This window comes from Ranitomeya variabilis, chromosome 6 (genome assembly GCF_051348905.1).
Source record: "Ranitomeya variabilis isolate aRanVar5 chromosome 6, aRanVar5.hap1, whole genome shotgun sequence".
Taxonomy (NCBI): domain Eukaryota; kingdom Metazoa; phylum Chordata; class Amphibia; order Anura; family Dendrobatidae; genus Ranitomeya; species Ranitomeya variabilis.
The window spans coordinates 52,300,069-52,312,032 of record NC_135237.1 but is presented as its reverse complement, the minus strand read 5'-3'; positions in this window follow the sequence as shown (position 1 = coordinate 52,312,032).

Below are 11,964 nucleotides of genomic sequence, written 5' to 3'. Positions count from 1 at the left end.
TATTCTGTATCCAACATGCACGTAATATGAGGATTTTTGCTTTTGCAGTTGGTGGGTTTTTCTACTGCTATTGCATTAATGTATTATTTTTTTCACTTTGCCTTAAATAACTATTTGGCCTAAAGGGTTTGTATGAAAAAAATTGAAACATGGTTGCCTCCTTTTACAGGGAATTTATAATCAGAAAATGACCTATTGTTTAAATCACGTTTTTGTGTTGAATGTATTTGTTAAAATATGTTGGCGGTTTTTCTTATCACAATCTGTATTAAAAAGAAACTTGCAAATTTAGACTCATACTTTCTTTTCTGTATAGAATACTTTTCAGTAGCCTCATTATCAGCAGAGACAGGATGATACTGACAGCTCACATGTCTTTACACAGCAGCCTGATCATCAGAGACAGGATGATAATGACAGCTCACATTTCTTCACACAGCTGAATACACAGGATCCACAATTTACAATAGGCAATGTCACATCTGACCCTGTTCCCCCTCTTTTTACAATGACCTTTGCACACAATCATTAGTTGCTTTAATACAAAAAATAGGGTATGAGTCAGCCTGTTGCTGCTAATGTTCATGTGAACATTAAATATAAGTCTAGAATATGACCAGTGTGAAAATTGCAAGATTTCTATTTTTTATACAAAAAAAAAAAAAATACCATTACCAAAAAGTTGAAAAATATTTAGCAAAATAATTTCTAAAGGAAAGCAGCCATGTTTTTCTAACCTCATATAACCCCTTTAAGAATGGATTATCCTTTTCCAGCTCTATTGTCCTGATCTTTGCTCTCGCATGGTAACTGACCATACTCGTGGACATTCTGGCTTTGCACAAGTATTGGATATGACCATTGTTTGCCGTGGTCGTCTTATTTGTAGTTTAATGAATAAGTTAATAAGCCATTGATTAGGAAAAGTGACACAATGTTTTTGTCCTATTTAAATTTTGTTAAAGTTATATTAATATGTATATTTTATTATCATGTGTCAGTTATTCGGAGTTCATAATATGTATCCATGTTGTTTGTGGCGTCTTAATTCTTTATTGTGTTCAACAATTTAAGAAAATAAAAATATTTTGACATTTATGAGAATTTTAAGAGTTTGTTTCTGCCAGTATTCTGTGTTTACTTCATTGTAAATCTTTATAATGATTTGCGGCTGCTAGACAGCTTGAATGCATGCGGGGATTGCCTGTTTGTTAGGGAATCCCCACATGTATTCAAGCTGTCCAGCAGCCGCAAATCATGCAGCTACGTCGACAAAAACTAAATCTCCGAGCAGTCATAAATACTCGGAGACCACCCGAGCATGCTTGGAGAAACTCGAGTAACGAGCACACTCGCTCATCACTAGTCACAATGTGTCCGTATTGGCTGAGCCATTGGTTACTGACTGACCCCAGTGATCAGCAGGAACTTTATTCACATGATTACTAGCATGACTATGGTTAACATGACCATTACCGTCTACTGGAGGAAACGCCAGAATGTAATGGGTGGCAATTGCACTGATGTCACCTGTCTCTGGTGCCAAGTGCCAGGGTGAGTGGGCATGAAATAGGCACGTCTATAACAATCAAATGTGCTCAGTAGACTGATGGTTTCATCTGAGATTGAAAATTATCTAAATTCAAAATTTATCTAGCCCTTGAAATGATTTTCCTATCATTACGTTATCACCTATCCATAGGATAGGTGGCGCAAATGCACAGCCATCACTTAGTTAAAATGAGGCACTTCTGAGATACATTCCTGGGATCAGTGAGACCCCCCTGTTCTTGGTATCAGGAAGCCGTTCCCTATGCCATGATAAGTTGGGACAAGTCTTTCAGGTGTGGAAGGAGAGTGTTTGTTAGAACCACATCGGCGCCCCTACATGAATCCACTTCCTCCTCTCGGCAGGGGCGTCGGTGTGTTTACTCGCTCTACCTGTGCACGACACGCAGGTCTCCTGGGAGAATGCTTAGGATGTGCACGCACTTCCTGCTTCTTAAAGGGGCCACACACGCGCTTTTGTATTTATGGCATCCTCCCCTATTGGGAGGTGACTTAACAATGTTAGTATCAGTATAGTTCAGTTAGCTAGTTGTTCGGTCACTGTCCTGCACTTCCCGAATCTGACCCTGTCTCTCCTGTCTGCACTTGATCCTGTCCATCCTGCTTTAACCCGTTCCTGAGTCTGTCCTCTCTCTACCTACGGCTAGAGTCACACTTGCCGTATAAAAAATTGGTCCGATTATGACGGCCGAGAATTGCACAAATGTTCCCGAACAGTGATCCATGTGTAATCCGTTTGCTATGTGATGATGCGATTTCCTCGCATCTAGTAACAGTGTGCACCACCACATTATGGGTGTCAGGTCTGAGCATTCCTACTTGAACAGTTTCCTGGAAAGTGGATTGGTCGTCGTGGGCCAGTTGAATGGTCACCAAGGTCTCCCGATCTGACCCCCTTACACTTTTATCTTTGGGGTCATCTGAAGGCAATTGTCTATGCTGTGAAGATACGAGATGTGCAGCATCTGAAACAACAGATACTGGAAGCCTGTGCTAGCATTTCTTCTGCGGTGTTGCTATCTGTGTGTCAAGAGTGGAAGAAGAGGGTTGCATTAACAATCCAACACAATGGGCAGCACTTTGAACACATTTTATTAGTGGTCATAAACTTGTAAATAACTCATGATAGAATAGAGTTATGTTAAAACCAAGCACATAATTGTTTTTCTTGTGAAATTCTCAATAAGTTTTATGTGCCACATGACCTTCTTCCCATTGAAAAAAATAAAGTTGGATCGAAAATGGCTGACTTCAAAATGGCCTCCATGGTCACCACCCATCTTGAAATGTTTTCCCCCTCCCATATACTAATGTGCCACAAACAGGAAGCTGATATCACCAACCATTCCCATTTTATTTAGGTGTAACCATATAAATGGCCCACCCTGTACTTCTGTTGTGTTAGCGATTGTTAGAGGTTTCAAGATCCCTGTCAATCCAAACTTCTTAGATCTGAAAAAATTAAATTTCACTGTAAATGTTATTTTGATGAAGACAAATTTTAAAGAAAGTTGAAGAATCTTTTTTTCCAGTTCAATTTTATTACAGACAAAGCTTGTAGTGTGAATGCTGATGAAGTCGTACTTATGATATGCAATTACAATATTTTTTTCAGATGTGTGCGCAGAAGATTGATGCAATTACAACACAACGTAATACTAGATCAAGCGAAATGTAATGTTGAAAAGATGCATTTATTTTGGCTTTTTAAAAACAAAGCATACAATCTTGTGGACCAATTTACATAATTAAGTGGCATTCGCATAAGAAGCTTTTCTTTATTGATAATTAGCAACATGAAAACCAAAAAAGGAGGCAGGAATAAGAGGAAACTGCTAATTAGGCTCTCCAAGAAAGAAAGAACAAGCAAAAGGGGCAATCAATGTGCAAGATGTGAAAAGAAACTATTCTAAATATATGAAGTTTCTTAGTGTGATTTTCACTTATATTAAAATAAAACACCATTGATATGCTAGTATGGCTGACAGCAAGTAATAAGAGCCACAATGCTTCCCTCACCAAGAAAATGTACTCCTGACTGTCTTATCTGCATATATAAAGAACAATGATAAAATCATATGTCATATATAATGCCAAAGTGGATGAGGATTAAATAAGAGCTGAAGGTAGATTAGAAGAACGCTGGTCAACTTTCATATGGTGTGAAGATGGACGATGACCAAACAAGAGGAACATACTGTATAAGATCATTTATGGTGCCAAGATTGAAGATGTTCAAACGAGAGGAAACTATGCCACAAGATTTGCTACTAGTTGCATTTCAGTTTTGGATTCCCCTTGTCACGAGTGTCTCATGTCCTCCTGGGAGGTCTAGGGTTAGGCGATCATTATGTATTGTGAATCGCAGGTCTTCAATCTAGAATGTGTGTTTTGTTCCTCATACTAAATGGACTGGTTAGAGACATGCAGGTCCATCTCACAGCTGCTCCTGACCTGCTAATTTTCTCTCTATAAAACCTGGCCAGACCTTCTCCCTGACTGTGAAAGTTTACTTCCTGGCTTGCTGGAGTTGGTGTGCTGAAGTTAAGAGTTCGTAGTTGCTGCTGGAGATTGTCGTATGCTTTCTCCATTATCCTATTTCCGTTTGGTTTGTACTTTTCTATTCCCCTTTTTCCTCTCTACCTTGGTGAGTGTTTTTGTATGTAGGTGGCTTTTTGTTATCCCTGTTTGTCTTACATGTAAAGACACTAACATATCTGTCCCAGGCCTCCTGTGAGAGAGGATAGCTTAGTACATTAACAGGAGAATAGTAGGGTCAGAGACTCAGGCCTCTCTACCTAAAACTACCCCCTGGACAAGGATAGTTAGGGTCCCAGTTCTAGGGACAGTTTGAGGTTCCACTTTCTTAGGCTAGGTTCACATTGCGTTAGGGCAATCCGTTTAGCGCTAGCGCTAGCGGATTGCGCTAACGCAATGTATTTTTCGGGGCCGCGTTTAGGGGTCGCGTTAACGTCCCCGCTCTCGCAGATCCCCGAAAAAGGCACGCGCTAGCGATGCGCTACAGGCGAAATTTACATTGCTGTCAATGGGTGCGCTAACGGACCCGTTGCACGGCGTTAATTGCGACATTTTCGCCGTGCAACGCTGTCCGTTAGCGTGCACACATTAACGCAATGTGAACCTAGCCTTACCGAAGACCGTCACATCGTGGCACCCGTCTGGTGATCCTACTCCTGCGACGTCTTTTACTGCGAACTTGTAGGTTCCAACCTTAACTTTCTTGTTCTTCAGCAGAAGTGTTGGGTACTAAAGGCAATCAGAGCCCAAGATGACTGTGGAGTAGGCTGCCATTGAGTTGTTGATTGGTAAAAGGTACATCTTTTGGTAGATTCCTTTCTGTTTCCTTCTGTATTTCTGTTGTGTTTGACTTCTATCTCTAATCTAGATCTTGACCTTAGCTTGTCCTTTGGATTGTCTGTCTGGGATCTGTGTTCTACTCCCGGTTCCAAATCCTGATACCATGGTTGGTTTATCATTTGATCTGTTGCATTCTTCTTTTGACCTTTTGGTGACAACACTTTGCTGTAATGTTAAAAGAACATGGCAATCTGAATAGTTATGCTGGAAAAATGTTTAATGGTAGCATTCTAAACTCTCAGCTGGGATTCCTGACCATGCTATTGTTCCATCAGTAATACCACCACTATTCTATGACTATTCTGTGGGCTGCGTGATCTGGTAATCCCATACATTCATATCTGCATGTATGGTATAAAGAGCAAAACCTGGGAGTCCATACCCCAGTCCAGCACTTTAGCCAACATCAAACAAAACTCACATTCCGATAAGTAACCATAGCAAGAACACTAGCCAGTTGTGATGTATGGCACAAAGATGCTGCATAAAACTTTTGACATGTTGTTATGCACGGTGCTAAGATACAGTCATGTTCAACTTAATAGCAGTGTGTTTAAAAAACATGATTTCATCACAAAATCTTTATATTAGTTTTTATTTCCAGTATTGGGAACATTGCCAAATTTTTAACTACTTTAAAAAAAATAACACATCCCCTTTCAATTAATTATTCTAATACGCAGGCTCAAAAACCTGCAGATCATGAATGTGGTGTCTGGTGGTTTTCGTAGAATCTACTGCACCAACTGGTAAATTGTTTGACATGTGGAAATATAATTTATACCAAAAACACTGATTAATCTGGTTAGTCATATTGGACTGATAGTATTTTGAACAATAGTGTAAGTGATGATCAAATGCAATGAAGATATTTTTCAAGAACATTGGCCTGTTGCTATGTATGGTGCCAAGATGGGCGATGCCTTAAAGGGACCCATAACACTATTAAACTGACTCCATTACATTTTAGAGCCTTTTTCTGCCATTACGATGTTTTTATTGAGGCATACATATGCATATATTTGTGTAAAATTAAGTTATAAATCACCACTCACTGTGCAAATGAATCCAGGTTAGTCGAGTGAGGTGTTAGTCAGCTAGACTAGTCTGGCCTGAGGAGCTGCAGTCATGCCCACCTGGGTGTATTTAATAGCCCCTGTATTGTCACTTCGTAGCCCACCTCTGATTCTCACTATTGCCAGTTTGCTCTCTTCTCGGCATCCCTGTTTCCTTATCACAGTTCTGTTCCCCTGTCACACGTTGCTCTCAGGACACGGCCACACACAGACAAGGGGAGCCGGTTCAGGCACTGGTCACACATGGACCAGCGGAGCAGGTTCATGCACTGGTCTCACGTAGACCAGGGGAGGAGGTTCAAGCAATGGCTGCACACGGACCAAGGGAGCAGGATCAGGACACTGGCCGCACAAGGACCAGAGGAGCAGGTTCTAGCTATGGCTGCACGCAGACCAGGGGAGCAGGTTCAGGCACTGGTCAAACATGGACTAGAGGAGCAGGTTCTAGCAATGGCTGCACACAGACCAGAGGAGCAGGTTCAGGACACCGGACACACAATGCGAATTCAGGACCCTGGCCACACCAGTACCAGGGGACCTCACTACTCACTAGTAGGAGAAACTACATACTAATTAATTTTATTGCTTCGGTGACTCCCTATGGGGGAAGGAGTATTTTATACAAGATGCCTCCCAGCTATTGTCTGGGAGCTGTCTTCAGGTGTACTCTGATACTAGATGCCTCCCAGTCATTCGCTGGGGGCATTTTACTATGTTCACACACTGCCCCCCCCAAGAACGAGGGAGCACACGCGTGCGCACACTAGACGTGCTGCCCGGAAGTGCGGCGTGCAAAAGCAAGAGACATGCCAGCAGAAGAGACCACGCCGCAGGGCCGGAGCAGTGAGTATACCAGCGTCCCTGCATGGAGGGGGAAGAGGAACCAGTGTTACAAACACATTGTAATATCATCAAAATGCTCTAAAACATTATCATGTATAGTAGAAGGATGGGCAGTGAAAAAACATAAAAAACATACTGAGGTGCTAGTTGAATAAATAAACTTATTAAGAACCATGGGGCATGTACAACAAGCTCAATTACATGGTATATATTATTATCAGGGTATTTGAAGAGCTTGAAACACTGATCAAAAAGATTAAAGATGAAAAGTCAACTAAGAAAGTGATAAAAAAAAAACTAAGAAAGCTCAGTTTCCAGAAATGATGTGGAGGGAGAGAAGGATAAATATCGCAGAATAGTGCTCTGGTTGCCAAATCTTTACGAGATCCATTGCACCAAGAAGTGTGTGATAAATGTCCCCCTACATAAGGCGATTGCCTGAGCCTCAGTGACTGTCATCACAGCGAGAGGTCTACGTTTCCAAACCATGGTCTATGGCTGAATATTGTTTTCTAGGCTAAACATAACCGGTATCAGAATGGAGCTTAAAAGCATATTTAGGTCATGGAGCTTTGTGGAACATATTTCTACAGCATTGTAATGCCATGTTGGTGGAATTATACAAAGCGCTACAAAAAGACAGGCATTAATCAGTTTATTGCTAAGATTCCCTGGACATATTAAACAGTACGTGTCCTCCTTTAGCAAATGATATTATTTGGATTAGAGATGGATACATAATGAAACAGAGATGAAACTGATACTTTCAGAAAAATGGGGGAAAAAATATAAAAAGTGACAGAAAATGAAATTATTAGACTTTTCTCAAATATACAGTGGGGCAAAAAAGTATTTAGTCAGTCAGCAATAGTGCAAGTTCCACCACTTAAAAAGATGAGAGGCGTCTGTAATTTACATCATAGGTAGACCTCAACTATGGGAGACAAACTGAGAAAAAAAAATCCAGAAAATCACATTGTCTGTTTTTTTAACATTTTATTTGCATATTATGGTGGAAAATAAGTATTTGGTCAGAAACAAACAATCAAGATTTCTGGCTCTCACAGACCTGTAACTTCTTCTTTAAGAGTCTCCTCTTTCCTCCACTCATTACCTGTAGTAATGGCACCTGTTTAAACTTGTTATCAGTTTAAAAAGACACCTGTGCACACCCTCAAACAGTCTGACTCCAAACTCCACTATGGTGAAGACCAAAGAGCTGTCAAAGGACACCAGAAACAAAATTGTAGCCCTGCACCAGGCTGGGAAGACTGAATCTGCAATAGCCACCAGCTTGGAGTGAAGAAATCAACAGTGGGAGCAATAATTAGAAAATGGAAGACATACAAGACCACTGATAATCTCCCTCGATCTGGGGCTCCACGCAAAATCCCACCCCGTGGGGTCAGAATGATCACAAGAACGGTGAGCAAAAATCCCAGAACCACGCGGGGGGACCTAGTGAATGAACTGCAGAGAGCTGGGACCAATGTAACAAGGCCTACCATAAGTAACACACTACGCCACCATGGACTCAGATCCTGCAGTGCCAGACGTGTCCCACTGCTTAAGCCAGTACATGTCCGGGCCCGTCTGAAGTTTGCTAGAGAGCATTTGGATGATCCAGAGGAGTTTTGGGAGAATGTCCTATGGTCTGATGAAACCAAACTGGAACTGTTTGGTAGAAACACAACTTGTCGTGTTTGGAGGAAAAAGAATACTGAGTTGCATCCATCAAACACCATACCTACTGTAAAGCATGGTGGTGGAAACATCATGCTTTGGGGCTGTTTCTCTGCAAAGGGGCCAGGACGACTGATCCGGGTACATGAAAGAATGAATGGGGCCATGTATTGTGAGATTTTGAGTGCAAACCTCCTTCCATCAGCAAGGGCATTGAAGATGAAACGTGGCTGGGTCTTTCAACATGACAATGATCCAAAGCACACCGCCAGGGCAACGAAGGAGTGGCTTCGTAAGAAGCATTTCAAGGTCCTGGAGTGGCCTAGCCAGTCTCCAGATCTCAACCCCATAGAAAACCTTTGGAGGGAGTTGAAAGTCCGTGTTGCCAAGCGAAAAGCCAAAAACATCACTGCTGTAGAGGAGATCTGCATGGAGGAATGGGCCAACATACCAACAACAGTGTGTGGCAACCTTGTGAAGACTTACAGAAAACGTTTGACCTCTGTCATTGCCAACAAAGGATATATTACAAAGTATTGAGATGAAATTTTGTTTCTGACCAAATACTTATTTTCCACCATAATATGCAAATAAAATGTTAAAAAAACAGACCATGTGATTTTCTGGATTTTTTTTTCTCAGTTTGTCTCCCATAGTTGAGGTCTACCTATGATGTAAATTACAGACGCCTCTCATCTTTTTAAGTGGTGGAACTTGCACTATTGCTGACTGACTAAATACTTTTTTGCCCCACTGTATGTTATTAGCAAATCTGTTAATTTCCTTTTGTAGTACAGGGATACAGATTATACTGCAATTTGACGACAAAATCGAGTTATATTATTTACTTTAGAATGTACTCTCTGTATAGTGGGATCTCACTGTACAGGAATTGGGGGGATACAGCTGATTCTAAAGGGTTAATATGCAAGAGGAGAACATAGCTGCATCTAAAGGGTTAATCTACAGGAAGGGGACATAGCTGCATCTAAAGGGTTAATCTACAGGAAGGGGACATAGCTGCATCTAAAGGGTTAATCTACAGGAAGGGGACATAGATGCTTATAAAGGGTTAAGCTGTGTCTCTAAATTCATTATTTAAGCAGAAAACAAGATGAATAAATCTAGATGTGGGGAACAGAGCGCACGATAGGGTGATACCATGTGGAGGGAGAGTGGGTAAGTGCTGGTTACGCTCACCTTGTGGAGTTGTGACAGACAACTCCCATATAGGCATGGAAAAACAGCTGCCCGGTGGCTGGTGGAAAAATCCTCCAGGAAATATTTCACCCATCTGGATGAAACACGTAGGGTGGGCTATGCTCCTGTAGCAAATAGATTCTTCAACAAAGATGATAATGAGGTTTTTAATTCACATCGCATTTCATCGCCGTACCGACATCTTTATCGGGTGAAGAAAACAAAATGTGACATTTGCTTTTTTCACTTGATATAGATGCAGGTACGGCTTTGAAACACATTGTAAATAAAAAAACTTATCATTGTTGAAAACTCGATTTATTCCAACAGCGTAGCCCACCCTACGTGTTACATCCACCTGGATCCAACAGAAAGCAAAACGCACACAGCAATAAAGCTGTGCCAGGATTCACCTCAGTTGCTGTTTCTTTACTCCTCCTCCTCCTCTTACTGCTGCTCTATAATACACAGGAATCCATCTTAAACTGCCTGTTTATAATAACTTTCAGCATGGCGTAAGAGTCTGCAGTTAGTACACTTCCAGCTTCCCCCCTACGCATTGGTATCTCCCACCTCAGAAGAAGGAAGTCTCTCTTCGCTGACAAAGTAGTAACACAGCAGAGAGTCACAACTTCAGTCGTCTTTTCTTAAAGGTCCAGAGCTGTTAGTACTGAATTAGATGGGAATTTTATAGTTTATGTTCTTCATATCTAAGATAGGTTTTAAATTTTAGTTTCTTAACTTTATGAAGTTTTTCAGGAGGCGATAGGTCCTATTTAATTCTATATTTCTTCGTAGTTAATCATTAGTATAATGTTGTGAATATTAAAGGAGTATTCCCATCTCTAAGATACCACCCCAATATGTAGTAGGTGTAATAATGATGATATTAACAAATACCTCCAATTACAAATCTAGTATAGTTCTTCTGATAAGCTATACTGTTTACCCTATGTGCAGGACATTGCAGTAGCTGAGGTATCTATGGTTACGATGACTGACAACTAACTGTCACCATGGATACTAAAGCTGATGAAATGCCCTGCATATGGAGTAAGCGACATAGCTTATCAGAAGAACTATACTACATTTCTAATTGGAAATATTTGCTAATATACCAACTACATATTGGAATGGGATCTTGGAGATGAGAATACCCTTTTAATATAAGTATTCCTTTTTCATTTTACTTTGATTGGGACTGAAACTTCAATTTTATACACAGCCTGTGTACAAAAGTATATCCTTCTAGTTAGTCTCTAGTTGTCCCATTCCCTAATTAATTCTAAGGCTGGGGTCACACTGCATTATGGCAGTCCATTAACGCTGCAATTAACCGCTATTATCGGGCGCATCGCCAACACATGCCATAATCGTCATGCGCTAGCAATGTGCCGTCATTCAGTGACGGAGCCTCGGACGCGGTCTGCAGAGTCTGAGGCTCCGTCACCGCTAGTGCAGATAAATCATCTGCGCTAGCGGTATAGCATAACGCAATGGTGTCTATGCTATAGTGTTAACGCAACCCGTCAACGCTATACGTTGAACGGGCTGCTTAATGCAGTGTGACCCCAGCCTAACATGTACCATGAGAAAGAGAACCGTGCGCAGTGCGCACCACTATATGAGGTGCCAATAATAAGAAACCCTACACTCAACTTTGAAGTGATCAATCTGGTGATTTAATATGATTCACTGTAGTAGTCAAAAAACGTTTCAGTCTTACATCAGACCTTCTTCAGTTACAAGTTACAGTGTTCCTATTGGTTTGATAAGCTAGCGGTGGACACCGCGTCCTCTCCTAGCCACTGCGGCACGCCATACTCCTCATCTAGCAGCAATCAGATCCAGTGATCTGCTACTGCATCTATAGGCATTATCAAACCAACAGGAACACTGTAACTTGTAACTGAAGAAGGTCTGATGTAAGGCCGAAACGTGTTTTTGATTACTACAGTGAATCATATTAAATTACCGGATTGATCACTTCAAAGTTGAGTGCCGGGTTTCTTCTTATTATTGATAACATGGTGACAATGGAAAAGTTCACATTTGCGCTGATGTCGTTTATACAGACTATTGATAATAGATTATGGTGTTTTTATTTTTTATCTAGTTTCAGATACAGCCCCTTCCCTGCAGGTTCCCTATACAGCTGCAGAGTTTGCCTACCCCTTATATGACATGCCAGCCATTCAAATCACTGATCACTGAT